Raw genomic sequence first — 20,710 nt, forward strand, 5'->3', positions numbered from 1 at the left:
CACCCGTAGAGGCTCAGGACGCGATCCCCTTGGGTGACATTGCTGTGCTGGGCTAAAAGACGAAAGTCAGCTGTGTAGCTGACAATGTGCTCTGTTGCTACAAAGGGGGTGGGGGGACGACGAAGTGTGACATCACACAGCAGGCAAGGGAGTGGAGTGCACAATGGGATTGGCCGTTGCTGGGTGTGAGTTGAACCGCCAGGCTGATCGCTTGTGGGTTGGTGGTCAGGGGCCTGATTATCGGCTGAGGTGGTCATTATGTTATCAAGTGTGTTTAGAGAGTCTTGCCTAAGACCTCTTTAATGAATACGCTGGCTTACTGAATTGGAAGAGCCAAGGTTTGAACCCTTGTTGCCAGGGCCGGCCCTAGGACTTTTTGCCGCCTGAGGCAAACTTTGGGGAAATCACCGCCCCCCCAAGCCGTGGGTGGGGGGCCGCCAAGCTGGAGGGGGTAGCGGGCAGGAAGGGGGTATTGAGAACAATAATAAATGAGAAAGCAATGGTGCTTCATAAATTGGTTAATATCCCTGAACAATATAGGGTGGGGCCCACCTGATTACTGAAATCAAATTAATTAGAGCAAAAAGAAAAGGTCCTCAGGCCACCATAATTATACCAATATACAAAAAGATTTATTGCAAAATATTTTATACAAAGCACAATCCCCTAGATGTAGCCCATAATTAAGTAATAATCACTCCCCAAATTTAAATTTAAAACCAAAGGATCATGCGGAGCAAAGGTTATGCATGAGTGATGCAGTGCCCGCAACTAAATCAGCATGTTAATCATTGGCCTAGGCCTATAAGACTATACACACCAACACAGTCGCCCGCGCATACATACACCTTTCATTCTGCCATCATATCTCAAAGATTGTCTTCGGGGGCCCCCCTCTTCCTCCCTTTGTCTAAGGATAGGATTGTCCATATACAGGTTACAAGTTCCAGTGAAAACAGCCAACGGCTTCCGGATATCTTGTCACATGATTCCATTAGGCATAATATGATATAATATGATATGAGTATGGATGGGTCTCACCCGTGGAGAAGTCCCCTCAGCGTGTCATGCAGTGCCGCTCACTCCTTACAGACGTTTGAGCGATCCAAAGACCATGCGCATGGTGATGCCGGTATCCCCTCCAACCCCCCTCCCTGCCACTCTGCCCAATACCCCCTTCCTGCCTTCCTGCCCGTTACCCCCTCCAGCTCAGGCGGCCCCCCACACCCACGGACGGGCGGGTGCCGCCCCCCAGAAGTGCCGCCTGAGGCATTTGTTTCACCACGCCTCATGGGCAGACCGGCCCTGCTTGTTGCCTATGTTGTGCCCTTAATCTGTACAGTATCCAGCCTTTTCCAGGGCCCCTCCTCCAGGGCCGGCCTTAGGTTTCACAGCGCCCTGAGCGAAATCTGATTTTTGTGCCCCCCCCCTTCATCCTCTTCCCGCGTGCACGCACACACACACAGGCCCATATGCAATTAACTTTTTCTCCTGAGATATCTCCTAGGACAGTGGTTCCCAACCTTCTTGACGTTGTGACACATCACGCCAAATGCTCAGATCTTCATGACACATCACATATGTCTAACAGAAAAATACTATTAATAACCACGAATGAATGGAAAGAGTTATCCTGAATACACTTAAAAATAAAGACTAGAACCTTTCAGAAAGATTAATAAAAACAACCAGTAGGACAGTTAGTCGCCCCCCCCCCCCCCATTTAGAATGATAGCACAGCACCGACAATTTGCACCACGCATTCTAGCTGCAGTGCGCCCCCCCCCAAAAAAAAAAATGCCCTCAGACTCAGTATAGGTAGGTAGCCAGGTATAGGTGCCCCCAGTATAGGACCTCATGTGTAGGTGAATCAGTTGAAGGTCTCCATAGCGCCCCCATAGGTAGCCAGGTGTAGGTGCCTCCAGTATAGGTAGCCAGGTGTAGGTGCCTCCAGTATAAGTAGCCAGGTGTAGGTGCCCTCAGTAAAGGTAGCCAGCTATAGGTGCCCCAGTATAGGAAATCAGGTGTAGGTGCCCTCAGTATAGGCAACCAGCTATAGGCGCCCCCTTGGAAGCCGGCGCCCTGAGCGACCGCTCCAGTCGCTCAGGTCAAAGGCCGGCTATGCCTTCCTCCTTAGGAACCCTACCTGATCATGCATCCTGCTCAAAGAATAACATGAATTTGAATTACTTGGACTGACTACTACTCCAGTGTATGATCTGGCATTATGTGTCTTACTGTTTATTACCTGTATTGTGTGGTCTGTCACCCCTATTATCATTGTCTGTAACCTTATTTATTGTCCAGCCCTGCATAATATGTTGGCGCTATATAAATCTAATTAATAATAATAATAATAATAATAATAATGACTTTTCTGTTTGGTGTCCCAGGGAAGACAAAATGGCTTTATTAAATTCACTTTTTCTCATAAGTTTTCTCCTAGGTGACATTTTCACACCTTTTCATTAGATAAAGACAATACTGAGATTTTTGATTTAGAAGTAATAATAATTATTATTTTTGATACACCAAAAGAAGAGTATCTTCATAAAATAAAGAGCATGCATACACATTTTAGACAAAATAACTAACTTTGGTGTAATATTAAAGTTTATTTATTGATTTATCTTTTTAATGTGTCAGTTACCAGCTAACATAGTAATCTGTATCCTTAGAAGGATATTTGGAGCATTTTCATTCTCTAAGAATCTCCAGCAGCAGGTTGGAAAGAGTTAACTAACAGCACCATATTCAGTTGCCGAGCAACCAGTTTGCAATGTATCCTGACTTACTCCTGGGGAGACTTTTTGCATGGAAGTCCAGCAATCTGTTAGGATAAAGTCACACAAGTTAAAATTTGTAATAACACAAATTCATCCAAATCATACTCTCCTGGACCCGTTCCACCAACATACTGTACATTTTAAATTGCCTGTTGCAAATAATGGATCTGAGTCCCAAGACAGGGAAAAAAAAAGTCGGTCTGGTCTAGGTAATGAATTCATGCGGCAGCGGAATTTAACTCACTGTGCGCTCCCTAGCCTATATTCAGCAAGGGAAAAAAAAGACTTAAGCTCTGTGGGCTTTAAAGAACACAGAAATCTCAGGGTTTTGGCAATCACTTCTCCTTCCCTGTATGGAGGGGCCTCAGATCCAGCTGTTTTAACAGGATTTGGAATTATTGGACTGCAGTTCAGTGTTCCTGTAAAAGCAGAATGTCAACTTTCACTGTAAATAAATAATGTAACAATTCCGCCCTGTTTCAGTTTTCTTTTCTGGGGGGAAAGGTGGGGGGGGGGGGGGGGGTGTTGGTGGAGCGGGGGTCTTGTTCTGCTAAATCGAAGGAAGAGAAAAAACCTCAGCTCTGATAATGCCACGCTGGCAGTCAGATGATTTCTTTCTATGTTCAAAATCTGCTGTATTATTCCTCTCTCATCCGTTTGACTCCAACCATATATACTTCTGCACACTAGATGTCTCTGTCAATCACTGCATCTTTCATCTGTAGCATAGGCATGTTCATGTTATTTATTTATTATTTATTTATATATATATAGAGCTGACATATTACGCAGTGCTGTACAGAGTATATTGTCTTGTTACTAACTGTCTCTCAGAGGGGCTCACAATGTAATCCTACCATAGTCATATGTCTATGTATGTATCAGGTAGTGCATGTATCATAGTCTAGGGCCAATTTATGGGCAGCCAATTAACTTATCTGTATGTTTTTGGGATGTGGGAGGAAACCGGAGTGCCAGGAGGACACCCAAGCAGACATAGGGAGAACATACAAACTCCTTGCAGATGTTGACCTGATGGATTCAAACAGGGGACCCAGCGCTGCAAGGCGAGAGCGCCGCTAACCACTATGACACCGTGCTGCCCCACATATGCTGCCCAGCATATGCTCACATATGCTGTCTAAACACCTTGGCCTCTGTCATCCTCTTCTTCTTTTTTACCTGGATTTTTCCAAGCATCAAGGATTTCTCCAAAGAATCTGGTCTTCTTGTTATGTGACCAAAGTATTTAAAGAGAACCAGAGACGAAGCACCCTCATGTATTTTACCATATACAGTGGTGTGAAAAACTATTTGCCCCCTTCCTGATTTCTTATTCTTTTGCATGTTTGTCACACTTAAATGTTTCTGCTCATCAAAAAACTTTAACTATTAGTCAAAGATAACATAATTGAACACAAAATGCAGTTTTAAATGATGGTTTTTATTATTTAGTGAGAAAAAAAACTCAAAACCTACATGGCCCTGTGTGAAAAAGAAATTGCCCCCTGAACCTAATAACTGGTTGGGCCACCCTTAGCAGCAATAACTGCAATCAAGCGTTTGCGATAACTTGCAACGAGTCTTCTACAGCGCTCTGGAGGAATTTTGGCCCACTCATCTTTGCAGAATTGTTGTAATTCAGCTTTATTTGAGGGTTTTCTAGCATGAACCGCCTTTTTAAGGTCATGCCACAACATCTCAATAGGATTCAGGTCAGGACTTTGACTAGGCCACTCCAAAGTCTTCATTTTGTTTTTCTTCAGCCATTCAGAGGTGGATTTGCTGGTGTGTTTTGGGTCATTGTCCTGCTGCAGCACCCAAGATCGCTTCAGCTTGAGTTGACGAACAGATGGCTGGACATTCTCCTTCAGGATTTTTTGGTAGACAGTAGAATTCATGGTTCCATCTATCACAGCAAGCCTTCCAGGTCCTGAAGCAGCAAAACAACCCCAGACCATCACACTACCACCACCATATTTTACTGTTGGTATGATGTTCTTTTGCTGAAATGCTGTGTTACTTTTACGCCAGATGTAATGGGACACGCACCTTCCAAAAAGTTCAACTTTTGTCTCGTCGGTCCACAAGGTATTTTCCAAAAAGTCTTGGCAATCATTGAGATGTTTTTTAGCAAAATTGAGACGAGTCTTAATGTTCTTTTTGCTTAAAAGTGGTTTGCGCCTTGGATATCTGCCATGCAGGCCGTTTTTGCCCAGTCTCTTTCTTATGGTGGAGTCGTGAACACTGACCTTAATTAAGGCAAGTGAGGCCTGCAGCTCTTTAGATGTTGTCCTGGGGTCTTTTGCGGCCTCTCGGATTAATTTTCTCTGCGCTCTTGGGGTAATTTTGGTCGGCTGGCCACTCCTGGGAAGGCTCTTCACTGTTCCATGTGTTTGCCATTTGTGGATAATGGCTCTCACTGTGGTTCGCTGGAGTCCCAAAGCTTTAGAAATGGCTTTATAACCTTTACCAGACTGATAGATCTCAATTACAGTACTTTTGTTCTCATTTGTTCCTGAATTTCTTTGGATCTTGGCATGATGTCTTGCTTTTGAGGTGCTTTTGGTCTACTTCTCTGTGTCAGATATCTCCTATTTAAGTGATTTCTTGATTGAAACAGGTGTGGCAGTAATCAGGCCTGGGGGTGACTACAGAAATTGAACTCAGGTGTGATAAACCACAGTTAAGTTATTTTTTAACAAGGGGGGCAATCACTTTTTCACACAGGGCCATGTAGGTTTTGAGTTATTTTCCTCACTAAATAATAAAAACCATCATTTAAAACTGCATTTTGTGTTCAATTATGTTATCTTTGACTAATAGTTAACGGTTTTTGATGAGCAGAAACATTTAAGTGTGACAAACATGCAAAAGAATAAGAAATCAGGAAGGGGGCAAATAGTTTTTCACACCACTGTATATCAATGGGAACATGACCGTAAACACCTACCCTGCTCTCTGTTTCATTCTGCTCTGCTAAATCTGCCTGTTATCAGCCCTGATAAGAATCCCCGACTGAGCATTCAGTCTAGCTTTTCCCGGAATGATTATAGCTGAGTCAGTCTTCCGTGATGTCTTTTCAAGCCCAAGTCTGCCCCCTTGTGCTTTGCTGCTATTTATCCTCGAAGCAGCAAAGCAGAGCCACAAGGGGGCAGGCTTGGGCTTGAAAAGACATTACGGAAGACTGACTCAGCTATAATCATTCCGGTGAAAGCTAGTCTGAATGCTCAGTTGGGTATTCTTATCAGAACTGATAACAGGCAGATTTAGCAGAGAAGGATGAAACAGAGAGCAGGGTAGGTGTTTCCTGTCATGTTCCCATTGATATATATGGTAAAATACATGAGGGTGTTTCATCTCTGGTTCTCTTTAAGTTTTTATAGCAGTCGCAGCCCTTCTAGTGAACACTCTGGCCTTATTTCTTTAAGTATTGAATGGTTAGATCTTCTAGCAGTCCAGGGAACTCTCAGTAGCTTTCTCCACACCCACAGTTCAAAAGCATCATTTTTTCTATGCATTACCTTATTTATAGTCCAGCTTTCAAAGCCATTTGTTACTACTGGAAAGACCATGGCTCTAACTATCCTGATATTTGTTCGTAAATTGTGGCAGCATGGTGGCGTAGTGGTTAGCTCTCTCGCCTTGCAGCGCTGGGTCCCTGGTTCGAATCTCTGCCAGGGCACTATCTGCAAAGAGTTTGTATGTTCTCTCCGTGACTGTGTGGGTTTCCTCCGGGCGCTCCGGTTTCCTCCCACATTCCAAAAACATACAGATAAGTTAATTGGCTCCCACTAAAATTGGCCCTAGACTATAGTACTTACACTACATAATATAGACATATGGCAATAGTAGGGATTAGATTGTGAGCTCCTTTGAGGGACAGTTAGTGACAAGATATATATATATATACACTGTACAGCGCTGCGTAATATGTCGGCGCTATATAAATACTAAATAATAATTAGAGATGAGCGTAATGACGTAATTACGATTTCGCGAAATTTCGCGTAATTACGATTATGGCCGTAAGTACATAATCGTAATGAAGAAGGATTTCACGAAATTTCGCGTAAGCGTAATTTTCGCGTAATTGTCGCATTACAGTGGGTATTACGAAATTAATGCGTATGGCCATGCTCCCAAGCGGAAAAGTTGACGCATGGATCAATGTTAGATAGCTGCCGACTTTAAGGGTTAATAGCAAAGCCCCCTTAAATGCTAAGAGCCTCAAATTTGGAGAGTATATTAAGAAGATCAGAAGGAATAAGAGGAAAAATTTTTTTTTCAAAAAGACCTTATAGTTTTTCAGAAAATCGATGTTAAAGTTTCAAAGGAAAAATGTATACATTTAAAAACCCGCCGACTTTAACGGTTAATAGCAAAGCCTGCTTAAAGTTTAGGAACACCAAATTCCCAGGGTATATTAAGGGGATCAGTGGGAATAAGAGGAATTTTTTTTTTTCAAAAAGACCTTATAGTTTTTGAGAAAATCGATTTTTAAGTTTCAAGGGGGAAAATGTCTTTCAAATGCGGAAAATGTCAGTTTTTTTTGCACAGGTAACAATAGTGTATTATTTTCATAGATTCCCCCAAGTGGGAAGAGATTTACTTACTTCGTTCTGAGTGTGGGAAATATAAAAAAAAAAAAGACGTGGGGTCCCCCCTCCCAGACCTCTTTAACCCCTTGTCCCCCATGCAGGCTGGGATAGCCAGAATGCGGAGCACCGGCAGCGTTGGGCTCCGCACCCTGACTATACCAGCCCGCATGGTCCATGGATTGGGGGGTCTCGGAAGGGGAGGGGCAGCCAAGCTTTCCCCTCCCCCTCCGAGCCCTTGTCCAATCCAAGGACAAGGGGCTCTTCTCCACCTCCGATGGGCGGTGGAGGTGGAGGCCGCGATTTCCTGGGGGGGTTCATGGTGGCATCTGGGAGTCCCCTTTAAAAAGGGGTCCCCCAGATGCCCACCCCCCCTCCCAGGAGAAATGAGTATAGAGGTACTTGTACCCCTTACCCATTTCCTTTAAGAGTTAAAAGTAAATAAACACACAAACACTTAGAAAAAGTATTTTAATTGAACAAAAAACATAACCACGAAAAAAGTCCTTTAATATTCATAATTAACCATTAATACTTACCTGTCCCTTTAAATAAATAATCCCTCGCAATATCCTCGGAAATTGGCTAATCAGTTACAATGTAACAAAGTTATTACAATGTAACAACTTTGTTACATTGTAACTACGCCGCACCCGACGTCACTCGCCGCTCAGCCGCCGCAAACACTTACGCGTCCGTGCAGGATGCTAAGTCCCCGCCGGCTCCCGCCGTCCACCCCGCCATCATCTGTCACCCACATGTGAGTGACATGTGGGTGACATGTGGGAGAGGCGGGGAGGGCAGCGGGAGCTGGCGGGACTTAGCGTCCTGCACGTAGTCCGGAACCGACAGAGCTCTGAGCTATATAGCTCAGAGCTCTCTAAGCATCTTTGTATTTGGGCTCCAAGGAGCCCCATTGGTCCTTAGCAGACCAATGGGGTTCCTTCTGATTTGAAGGAACCCCATTGGTCTGCTAAGGACCAATGGGGCTCCTTGGAGCCCAAATACAAAGATGCTTAGAGAGCTCTGAGCTATATAGCTCAGAGCTCTGTCGGGTCCGGACTCCGTGCAGGACGCTAAGTCCCGCCAGCTCCCGCTGCCCTCCCCGCCTCTCCCACATGTCACCCACATGTCACTCACATGTGGGTGACAGATGTGGGCGGGGTGGACGGCGGGAGCCGGCGGGGACTTAGCGTCCTGCACGGACGCGTAAGTGTATGCGGCGGCTGAGCGGCGAGTGACGTCGGGTGCGGCGTAGTTACAATGTAACAAAGTTGTTACATTGTAATAACTTTGTTACATTGTAACTGATTAGCCAATTTCCGAGGATATTGCGAGGGATCATTTATTTAAAGGGACAGGTAAGTATTAATGGTTAATTAAGAATATTAAAGGACTTTTTTCGTGGTTATGTTTTTTGTTCAATTAAAATACTTTTTCTAAGTGTTTGTGTGTTTATTTACTTTTAACTCTTAAAGGAAATGGGTAAGGGGTACAAGTACCTCTATACTCATTTCTCCTGGGAGGGGGGGTGGGCATCTGGGGGACCCCTTTTTAAAGGGGACTCCCAGATGCCACCATGAACAACCCCCCCCCCCAGGAAATCGCGGCCTCCACCTCCACCGCCCATCGGAGGTGGAGAAGAGCCCCTTGTCCTTGGATTGGACAAGGGCTCGGAGGGGGAGGGGAAAGTTTGGCTGCCCCTCCCCTTCCGAGACCCCCCAATCCATGGACCATGCGGGCTGGTATAGTCAGGGTGCGGAGCCCCACGCGGCCGGTGCTCCGCATTCTGGCTATCCCAGCCTGCATGGAGGACAAGGGGTTAAACAGGTCTGGGAGGGGGGACCCCACGTTGTTTTTTTTTTATATTTCCCACACTCAGAACGAAGTAAGTAAAACTCTTCCCACTTGGGGGAATTTATGAAAATAATACACTATTGTTACCTGTGCAAAAAAACCTGACATTTTCCGCATTTGAAAGACATTTTCACCCTTGAAACTTAAAAATCGATTTTCTCAAAAACTATAAGGTCTTTTTGAAAAAAAAATTTTCCTCCTATTCCCACTGATCCCCTTAATATACCCTGGGAATTTGGTGTTCCTGAACTTTAAGCTGGCTTTGCTATTAACCGTTAAAGTCGGCGGGTTTTTAAATGTATACATTTTTCCTTTGAAACTTCAACATCGATTTTCTGAAAAACTATAAGGTCTTTTTGAAAAAATTTTTTCCTCTTATTCCTTCTGATCTCCTTAATATACTCTCCAAATTTGAGGCTCTTAGCATTTAAGGGGGCTTTGCTATTAACCCTTAAAGTCGGCGGCTTTTTTATACGGGAGCGTAATGGTTTAATGCGAAATTACGGTATGGTTTAATGCGAAATTACGGTATGAACGAAACGCAAAATTACGCGTTGAAAATTACGCTTACGTTTTTTTCAATTACGATTTTAATGGCAATTACGCTACCGTAATTTCGCATCGTAATCGCAAATTTCGCATGCGTAATTATAGTAATGCGAAATTACGAAAATTTCGGCTCAACTCTAATAATAATAATAATAATAATATAATAAATTGGCATCTGTACCCTTTAGTATCTTGTCCAAACTTGCCATAGCTTTCCATCCACACTCTCTTGTGTCCAGCATGTGACTCATCCAAACCAGCTTTCAGCATTACAAATTAAATAAACAAGGAGACAAAATGCAGCCTTGTCGCACTTCTTTACCAATTGTGACCCTGTCTGTTATTCCATACTCAGTTCTAATTGTTGCTTCTTGGTTTGCATATAGATTGCTCAAAAGGCAAATGAGATGGCATGGTATACCCATTTCCATATTAATCTGCCACAGTCTGTCTTGATCAACACAGCCAAAACCTTTTGAATAGTCAATAAAGCAAAAGTAGACATTGGCAATATGGTTCCTTATGTCTCTCCCTCTTCTAAAACCAGCTTGCACATCTGGCAGTTCTCGCTCCATATATTGCTGCAGTCTGGCTTGTTTATTTTGAGCATTACCTTGCTAGAATGTGAGATTAGTGCAATTGTCCAATAATGTGAGGACTCCTTGGCACTGAACCTTTTCTTGGGATTGGAATGTGAACTGACCTTTTCCAGTCCAGAGGCCACACTTGTGTTTTCCATGTTTGATGGCAAATTGCCAACAGCACTCTGACAGCATCCTCATGCAAGCTTTTCAGATGTTCTACTTGGATTCTATCACTTCCATGAGCCTTGTTATTACCAAGACCTTCTGATGCCTACTTGACTTCACTCATCAGGATGCTTGGTTCTTGTTCAGCAGACATATTCCAAGTATAGGTATGTATAAGCTGTATTATTATTATTATTATTAATATTATTATTATTAAGTGCCAAACTTTGGTTTGCGTTTGTTTTACCTTACGTAGCTTTGTTGCACTGCCACTTACTGTTTCAAAATATTTTGCCCCCAAGTGTTCTAAGTTTCTTGTTAAAGAAGATGGAATAATAAAGATTACACAATTCAAATAGATCAATTTGAACTGTCATTAGTGATACAATATCCAATAAAGGGTAATATGCATAATAATTGTATGTATCCATATGAATGCCTTTTCTGCTCTGTGCTACCTTTAGAGGGAGAACGTTCCCCCAGGTTCCCATCATCCCTAATGAATAAGTGTGGTGTTGGATGAATACTGTTTACTACAAAGGGCGGATAGGACCATCACTAGTCCTGACAGCAACATTCACTGCTACCAGCATGTAATGGAGGTCATTACAGGGTGGAGGAGGCTAAGAGCTGACAACCAAACTATACTACAACAACTAACATTTGTAAAGCGGACTCAAAGCGCATAAGCATGGCTCAGAGCCTCACACCAATAATTGGTTGATTGGTGAAATTGTCAATCGTGGTACAGAGGAAGAATTCTATAAATCTGGAAATGCCAGGCTAAACAGGTGGCTTTTCAGTCTGGATTTGAATAGCTCCAGGGATGGTGCTGTCTTTACTGGGTGTGGCAGGGAGTTCCAAAGAGTAGGGGCAGCTTGAAAGAATGCTCTGTCTCCAGATTTTTTGAGGTGCACTCTGGGAGTGACCAAGTTTATAGAACTTGCTGATCTGAGGTTGTGAGAGGTGTGGTGCAGCTTCAGCAAGTCCTTCATGTATCCAGGGCCCAAATTGTGCAGCGATTTGAATGTCAGCAGTCCAATCTTGAAGAGTATTCTCCATTTTACTGGTAGCCAGTGCAGTGAGTGATACTATATACTGTATATCAAAGTTACTCCTGTCTTTAAACACCTCATTTAAAACCTATCTCCAGACACAGATCTAATAGATTTATTAGATATTTCTGTATGTCAAATGAGACTAATAAGCTGCTGCTTGGATTGCATCATTCTGCTGTCTAGACACTAGGGACAAATACACCGTATTGGCTAGGACAATGTTGGTTTAGGAAGTGGCCAGTATCTGGATTCTGGAGGCCTGAGCTGGTGTTTTTTATTTTATTTTTTTCACATCAGTTCATCATGAGTTTATACACAAATAAAACTAAGTTCTGTAACTGGCTGGCTACAGGTCTAGGAGAATGTTAGTGGCTGCCTTGAGTGAGGCATTTGTAGATAGTAGAACATATTGATATGTGCCAAGACATGGAGGATTGATGTACGATCCGCTGTGTCCGTCCACCTTGGTTTTGGTATCTGTTTGTCTGTAGTATTCACAGTTAGTTAAAGGATTACTATAAGGGGGAGGGGGTGCAGGGGGAACAGTTGAACTTACCTGGGGCTTCTAATGCCCCCCTGCAGACGCCCTGTGCCCGCGCCGGGACAAAACAATCCTCTGGTCCCTGCCGTGGCTCACTTCCTGGGTTTTGCGACTTTATTGTCGCAGGCCACTGTGCCTGCACGGCCCTGGCCGCACGCATCCTCGCTCCCGCTGACACTGCTGGCATGGGCACAGGACATCTGCGGGGGGCCGTTGGAAGCCCCAGGTAAGTTCAACTCTTTTTTTCCTCTTTACAGTACTCCTTTAAAGGACACAGGACCTGATCCAAGTCTTTACTCCTAAGTGATATTTTCACATTATAAATAAAATGCCTTTTAAGCCACCAGCAAGCAAGAAAATACTCAGAATATTTTTGACAGTAGTTTTTCACATATTTCTTGCTACTTGTTCAATTGCAGTACACAAAAGTTATTTTAAACAGAAAAAAAAAGATGGAAAATGATCTACTGGAAAAAAAAAGTGAATTGGATTGGACCCACAGTGTTTGGGCCATATACTGTAAGCATCATTGCTCCCATGAACATTGGGAGAATTGAGGCAGATTCACAAAACATTGGTAACATTTACATGAGCACACGGTGCACCTTATGTTTACCACCACTGACGTAAACTGCCAAACAGGCATTGCACAATTAGCACAACTTGTGTCATAGAAACAATGTGCGCGTCTCTTATGTGCGCGTCTCTTGTATATAGGGTTGAGCCGAAATTTTTGAAATTTCGCGTTACTATAATTACGCATGCGAAATTTGCTATTACGATGCGAAATTATGGTAGCGTAATTGCCATTAAAATCGTAATTAAAAATACCGAAAGCGTAATTTTCAACGCGTAATTTCGCGTTTCGTTCATAACGTAATTTTGCGTTAAACCATAACGTAATTTCGCGTTAAACCATCCCGTAATTTCGCATTTCTTCGTAATTTCGCGAATTTCGTAATTACTTGTTAGCTATAAAAAATCACTTGTTCGCATTAGCCAATCAGAAGCGAATCAGCGGTAGTCAGATGAACGCTAACAAATTTTCGCATATAAACGCTTTTTCGCGTTAAATAATGTAAAAACTAAGCATGCGCAGTTCAAGGGTGTAAACTACGCTTACAAACGTTTGCATGCAAGGCAAACGTAATTTCGCGATACCCACCGTAACGCGAAAACAAAGCGAAAATTAACGCTTACAGTAATATGAACTATCGCGAAATTACGTTATGTAACTACGCTTACAAACGGTTGCATGCAAGGCAAACGTAATTTCGCGATACCCACTGTAATGCAAAAATTACGCGAAAATTACGCTTACGCGGAATTACGCGAAATCCTTCCTTATCACGATTATGTACTTACGGCCATAATCGTAATAACACTAATTACGCGAAATTTCGCCAAATCGTAATTAAGTCATTACGCTCATCTCTATGCTATTGTGCATAACATGGATTAGGCAGGCATCTAGTGCATTGTGTTCATATCGTGAGTTGCACTATTTGTACAATGCTCATTATGTTCTTTGCACAAACTTTACGTGCGCTCTGTACACATTAACTCTATATATGTTTCATGAGTCTGCCCCAATGTGAGCAGGTCATAACCGGGGCTCTTCTGGTGCAGCCAAGGCATCTGCTAACATGTTGCTTTAATGTCACTGCACATCATTAGTTTTTCTTCACTGCATTTAATATGTGCTAAAATGGAAATCTTTGCAGTGGCAGGAAAGTGTGATGGATAAGGGCTCTGCCTCTGACACAGGAGACCTGGAATTGAATCCTGGCTCTTCCTCTTCAGCAGTGTTGGGCCGAAATTTTGCATCGAAATTCACATTTTCTCATCATAATCGTAATGCGAAATTTCAGGGAAAATCGTAATTGATTTGATATGTAATAGTAGTATTTCAGAATTTTGCATAATTTTCGCGCAATTTCACGAAATTTTGTGCCGACTTTGGCAGTTAATAGCAAAGCCCCCATACATGCTCAGGGCCGGATTTGTACTTTTTACCGCCCATGGCCACATTCACCAGCCGCCCCCCTTCAGTGTAGGTAGTGATATGACCCCTTCCCTCCAGTATAGGTAGACAGATGACCCCTCCCCCTTAGTATAGGTAGCCTGATGGCCTCTTCCCTTCCCTCCAGTATAGGTAGCCTGATGACCCCTCAGTATAGGTAGCCAGATGACCCCTCCCCCCTTTCCCTCTAGTATAGGTAGCCAGATGACTCCCTTAATCCTTTCTCCCCCCTCCCCCTTTCAGTATAGGTAGCCAGCTCGCTTTCACACCGCACCAGCCATCAGTGTCACTCATTTCTCCGCTCGTCTCCAGTGCAGAAGCTTCCTCTTCATTTCGGTCTCCAATGCTGCCCAAGTCCATAGCCGCTGGCCACAATGCAAACGTGCACAGAAAGCAAGGTGGCTGCTGCACAGGCGGCTAGCGGCAGAGTACCGCGGTCAGGCGCTAGCCTGATCTTCCTGCATTGCAGCATTTGCAAGCTTGCAAATGCTGCACTAGTTTAGCCTGCTGCTTTGGTGCCCTACCTCCTGTGGTGCCCTAGGCCATGGCCTAGGCGGCCTTGGCCTAAATCCGGCCCTGTACATGCTATTGCTACCAAAATTGGTACATATGATAAGGAGAATTGAGTACAAGTCAAAAAGACATTGTAGTTTTTGAGAAAATCGGTTTTGAAAATGTAAAGAAAAATGGTTTTAAAACTGTCATTTTTCCAAGTTTAAAAACCATTTTTTCTTTGCATTTTTGAAATCGATTTTCTTAAAGCATATATGGTCTTTTTGGAAAATTCTTTTATTCCCCTTGTGTCACGATTCCGCGAACGCCATTGCGGCAAGCGCATGTAATTGCGCACAAAATCGGTTCTGGAGTACCCCTTTAAATGCCTTAGCCTGCTTTTAGAAAAATGAGTGTTCTTCCAGCTCACCAGCCCTGCAATGGGGGATGTGAGTGCTTATTTACACTTCCTGACGATCCCCAATAAAACCCAAGAAACCAGAGCATTCACATAGCTCACAGATCTACTACAAGGAATTGCTGATAAGAAGCAGGATACAGGAACGCATCGTAAAATCATTAGGTGACATTCCTGCCTGTCCTGAGAACACCCAGAGACATGTCCCTGGCTTAATGAGCTTTTGATATCTCATTTCATAGTAGTCCATAATTCGATGGATATTGCGGAACCGTTTGGGCCCAGCGGTCCACAACTCACAGTACGCCATGCGACTAGCACAGCACACCTTCTGAGACGTTAACCGACCACCTAGTCATCTCACAGCCTGAGATATCTATTACATAGGCAGGGAAGGTGGCACTCCAAGCGAGTTTGATATCGATTGGTTCAGCGCATGCTGACGGAATGTAAAATGTTGGGTTTTATATGATATGTCGGATATCCGCTGAGTTATGGCATACTTGGAGAAACTGCCAATTCTGTCCCTCAGACAATAGGGGCGGACTGCAGCAGCCTGAGGTCAGATTGTTAGGGGTGGAAACCTTTCTTGTTACCAGCCACACCCTCTGGCAGAGAAAGAGCTAAAACTGACTGACACTCAGCCTGGAGAGAGAGTCTTTTGTCCAGCCTTCCGATACCATCAAAGGAATTGGCATTATTACAAGACTTATCGATTCCACAGAACTTTCCATAACTGGATTTTACATATTTCTGTTGGACTTCATATCACAAAGGACACGGTAACTTGACAAACTGCTCAGACTGTAATCAGCTTTTATTTTCATATTGAACTCTTATTATTTCTGTATCAAATTGTTTCTATTGCTATATTTTGTTTTGCATTATTTCTTTAAATAAACGATTTAAAAATCGTTCGTCTAAGTGCTGTTCTGAAACAAATCTCCGCCAAAAGAATTCACATCTTCAGAGAGACATGTTACCATAACTGTTTTGATATTAAATATTGTTAGTTTGCTATCTCTAGAAAGGTTGTCTAATTAACCCTTTTTTCAACAGGATTTAGCTAGAGTTAGAATTAGCGCATTCGCACGCTTTTATTGCGGATTGGTGGCAGCGACCTGGCCTCTATATGAGAGCACAGACTGTATCGATTGTATATACAATCAAAATTGGACTGTGTGTGGACTCACCAACCAATCCAAAAGGTTACTTTGCCTGCAGTTCTGACTGCCTTCAGGATTCCCTCTGGGTCTGAGGCTTTATTGTAAACTGCAGCAAAGGGAACAGGAATTGGTGGGTGACTGCGCATACGTCACATTGCCGGCAGCGGTGCGACCAATCTTTGGCGTCACTCTGTTCACCATATTACAAACCATCGGATGTGTCTATTCCCCGAATGGTAACGGTGTCAGATTAGACAAGATTGGCGCGCGTTGTCGCATTATTACCTGACGACCCAGCAACCGCTATTTTAACGTGCACCGATCCTTCGCTCACTGCACTGGCTACCAGTAGAATGGAGAATACTCTTCAAGATTGGACTGCTGACATTCAAATCCCTGCACAATCTGGGCCCTGGATACATGAAGGATCTGCTGAAGCTGCACCACACCTCTCACAACCTCAGATCAGCAAGTTCTATAAACTTGGTCACTCCCAGAGTGCACCTCAAAAAATCTGGAGACAGAGCCCTCTGTCATGCTGCCCCTACTCTTTGGAACTCCCTACCACACCCAGTAAAGACAGCACCATCCCTGGAGCTATTCAAATCCAGACTGAAAAGCCACCTGTTTAGCCTGGCATTTCCAGATTTATAAAATTCTTCCTCTGTACCACGATGGTCGGAGCCATGCTTATGCGCTTTGAGTCCCACGGGAGAAAAGCGCTTTACAAATGTTATTTGTTGTTGTTGTTGTTGTTAACGTCAACTTACTTACAGTCTTACAAGCCATCAGAGGCGATTAATCCCTGATGGTACTGGAGTAAGTTAGACGAGATTGCGGGGCTGTTCGTCACATTATCCCACCGCTGCCACCAATGTGACGAACAGCCCCGCAATCTCGTCTAACTTACTCCAGTACCATCAGGGATTAATCGCCTCTGATGGCTTGTAGGACTGTGAGTAAGTTGACGTTAAAATAGCGGTTGCTGGGTCGTCAGGTAATAATGCGACAACGCGCGCCAATCTTGTCTAATCTGACACCGTTACCGATGGTTTGTAATATGGTGAACAGAGTGACGCCAAAGATTGGTCGCACCGCTGCCGGCAATGTGACGTATGCGCAGTCACCCACCAATTCCTGTTCCCTTTGCTGCAGTTTACAATAAAGCCTCAGACCCAAAGGGAATCCTGAAGGCAGTCAGAACTGCAGGCAAAGTAACCTTTTGGATTGGTTGGTGAGTAGAGTTGAGCTGAAATTTTCGTAATTTCGCATTACTATAATTACGCATGCGAAATTTGCGATTACGATGCGAAATTAGCGTAGCGAAATTGCCATTAAAATCGTAATTGAAAATACCGTAAGCGTAATTTTCAACGCGAAATTTCGCGTTTCGTATCATGCCGTAATTTCGCATTAAACGCTACCGTAATTTCGCGTTAAACCGTAACGCTCCGTATAATATAAAAAAGCCGCCGACTTTAAGGGTTAATAGCAAAGCCCCCTTAAATGTTAAGAGCCTCAAATTTGGAGAATATATTAAGGAGATCAGGAGGAATAAGAGGAAAAATTTTTTTTTCAAAAAGACCTTATAGTTTTTGAGAAAATCGATGTTAAAGTTTCAAAGGAAAAATGTAAACATTTAAAAACCCGCCGACTTTAACGGTTAATAGCAAAGCCTGCTTAAAGTTTAGGAACACCAAATTCCCAGGGTATATTAAGGGGATCAGTGGGAATAAGAGGAAAATTTTTTTTTTCAAAAAGACCTTATAGTTTTTGAGAAAATCGATTTTTAAGTTTCAAGGGCGAAAATGTCTTTTAAATGTGGAAAATGTCAGTTTTTTTTGCACAGGTAACAATAGTGTATTATTTTCATAGATTCCCCCAAGTGGGAAGAGTTTTACTTACTTCGTTCTGAGTGTGGGAAATATAAAAAAAAAACGACGTGGGGTCCCCCCTCCCAGACCTCTTTAACCCCTTGTCCCCCATGCAGGCTGGGATAGCCAGAATGCGGAGCACCGGCCGCGTGGGGCTCCGCACCCTGACTATACCAGCCCGCATGGTCCATGGATTGGGGGGTCTCGGAAGGGGAGGGGCAGCCAAGCTTTCCCCTCCCCCTCCGAGCCCTTGTCCAATCCAAGGACAAGGGGCTCTTCTCCACCTCCGATGGGCGGTGGAGGTGGAGGCCGCGATTTCCTGGGGGGGAGGTTCATGGTGGAATCTGGGAGTCCCCTTTAAAAAGGGGTCCCCCAGATGCCCACCCCCCCTCCCAGGAGAAATGAGTATAGAGGTACTTGTACCCCATACCCATTTCCTTTAAGAGTTAAAGTAAATAAACACACAGACACTTAGAAAAAGTATTTTAATTGAACAAAAAACATAACCACGAAAAAAGTCCTTTAATATTCTTAATTAACCATTAATACTTACCTGTCCCTTTAAATAAATGATCCCTCGCAATATCCTCGGAAATGTTCTATCAGTTACAATGTAACAAAGTTATTACAATGTATCAACTTTGTTACATTGTAACTACGCCGCACCCGACGTCACTCACCGCCGCCGCCGCCACCGCGTCTGCGCTGCAGGACCCGACAGAGCTCTGAGCTATAGGTCAAATCGTAATTAGGTCATTACGCTCATCTCTATTGGTGAGTCCACACACAGTCCAATTTCGATTGTATATACAATCGATACACTCTGTGCTCTCATATAGAGGCCAGGTCGCTGCCACCAATCTGCAATAAAAGCGTGCGAATGCGCTAATTCTAACTAATGCGCTAAATCCTGTTGAAAAAAGGGTTAATTAGACAACCTTTCTAGAGATAGCAAACTAACAATATTTAATATCAAAACAGTTATGGTAACATGTCTCTCTGAAGATGTGAATTCTTTTGGCGGAGATTTGTTTCAGAACAGCACTTAGACGAACGATTTTTAAATCGTTTATTTAAAGAAATAATGCAAAACTAAATATAGCAATAGAAACAATTTGATACAGAAATAATAAGAGTTCAATATGAAAATAATAGCTGATTACAGTCTGAGCAGTTTGTCAAGTTACCGTGTCCTTTGTGATATAAAGTCCAACAGAAATATGTAAAATCCAGTTATGGAAAGTTCTGTGGAATCGATAAGTGCCACCTTCCCTGCCTATGTAATAGATATCTCAGGCTGTGAGATGACTAGGTGGTCGGTTAACGTCTCAGAAGGTGTGCTGCGCTAGTCGCATGGCGTACTGTGAGTTGTGGACCGCTGGGCCCAAACGGTTCCGCAATATCCATCGAATTATGGACTACTATGAAATGAGATATCAAAAGCTCATTAAGCCAGGGACATGTCTCTGGGTGTTCTCAGGACAGGCAGGAATGTCACCTAATGATTTTACGATGCGTTCCTGTATCCTGCTTCTTTTTATTAGCAATTCCTTGTAGTAGATCTGTGAGCTATGTGAATGCTCTGGTTTCTTGGGTTTTATTGGGGATCGTCAGGAAGTGTAAATAAGCACTCACATCCCCCATTGCAGGGCTGGTGAGCTGGAAGAACACTCATTTTTCTAAAAGCAGGCTAAGGCATTTAAAGGGGTACTCCAGAACCGATTTTGTGCGCAATTACATGCGCTTGCCGCAATGGCGTTCGCGGAATCGTGACACCTTGTACCCACTATTTCCTTTAACATAGGTAGCAATTTTGGTGTCAGTAGCATGTATGGCTTTGCTATTAACCTCCAAAGTCGGCAAAAATGACGCAAAATATAGCAAAATTACGCAATTTTTTATGCGAAATTACGATCAACTACGAAATCAATTTAGTTTGCAAATCCTAATTACATACAGGCGTAATTGCGAAAATGTACACGAAATTTTGCGAAATCGTAATTTTGCTGATGACAATTATCACTGCTGTTCAGTAAGCCAGCACCTATTCAGTAAGGAGTCCTTAGGCAAAACTCCCTAACACGGCTACTGCCAATAGAGTGTGCCCTAGTGGCTGCAGCTCTGGTGCTTTGAGTCCGGGGGAAGAAAAGCACAATATAAATGTTATTTGTCTTTTCTTTACCAGTGATGTAGAGCAGAGCCATTATCAGGCACTAAAAAGGCTTTTCCAGAGAAAAAAAAAAAGATGGAAATGTAACAATAAATGTGCAATAAATATTATACTTCAGCATTGTGACAGGGGAGTAATGTCATTGACACTTCCGTGTACTTACATTAGCACTATCAGCATGGCAAAGTCAAGGCCACACAGTTCAGTCAGTGAAGAGATTTTATTGCTTTACGGATGGCTAACTGTAGGTCAATGTCAAACGGAGGCTGCAGAGATAAAGCAATGTAGACAGCTATAATATTGTCAGCCTTCTCCTATATATTACCACTTTCTAAACAGGAATTTAGCTGAATGCATAATGATACCCCAAAGATCATCTCCATGGTTTTATTATTGTTTTATAAATAGGCCTGATTACTCGCATACATG

At 43.2% G+C, this 20,710-nt stretch overlaps 1 long non-coding RNA gene across 1 annotated transcript in view; it reads right to left on the bottom strand.

Moving 5' to 3' along the window:
- Nucleotides 1–2,659: 2,659 nt before the first annotated feature.
- Nucleotides 2,660–20,710, bottom strand: part of LOC137546610 (uncharacterized) — a 59,788-nt gene continuing 41,737 nt past the window's right edge. Inside the window, exons 3-4 of the long non-coding RNA XR_011026301.1 lie at nt 20,445–20,547; nt 2,660–2,830 (exon numbers count right to left, since the gene is read on the bottom strand). This is a non-coding gene — a long non-coding RNA (uncharacterized lncRNA). The remainder of the gene's footprint in view (nt 2,831–20,444; nt 20,548–20,710) is intronic.

Source organism: Hyperolius riggenbachi, chromosome 2, assembly GCF_040937935.1.
Source record: "Hyperolius riggenbachi isolate aHypRig1 chromosome 2, aHypRig1.pri, whole genome shotgun sequence".
Classification (NCBI taxonomy): Eukaryota; Metazoa; Chordata; class Amphibia; order Anura; family Hyperoliidae; genus Hyperolius; species Hyperolius riggenbachi.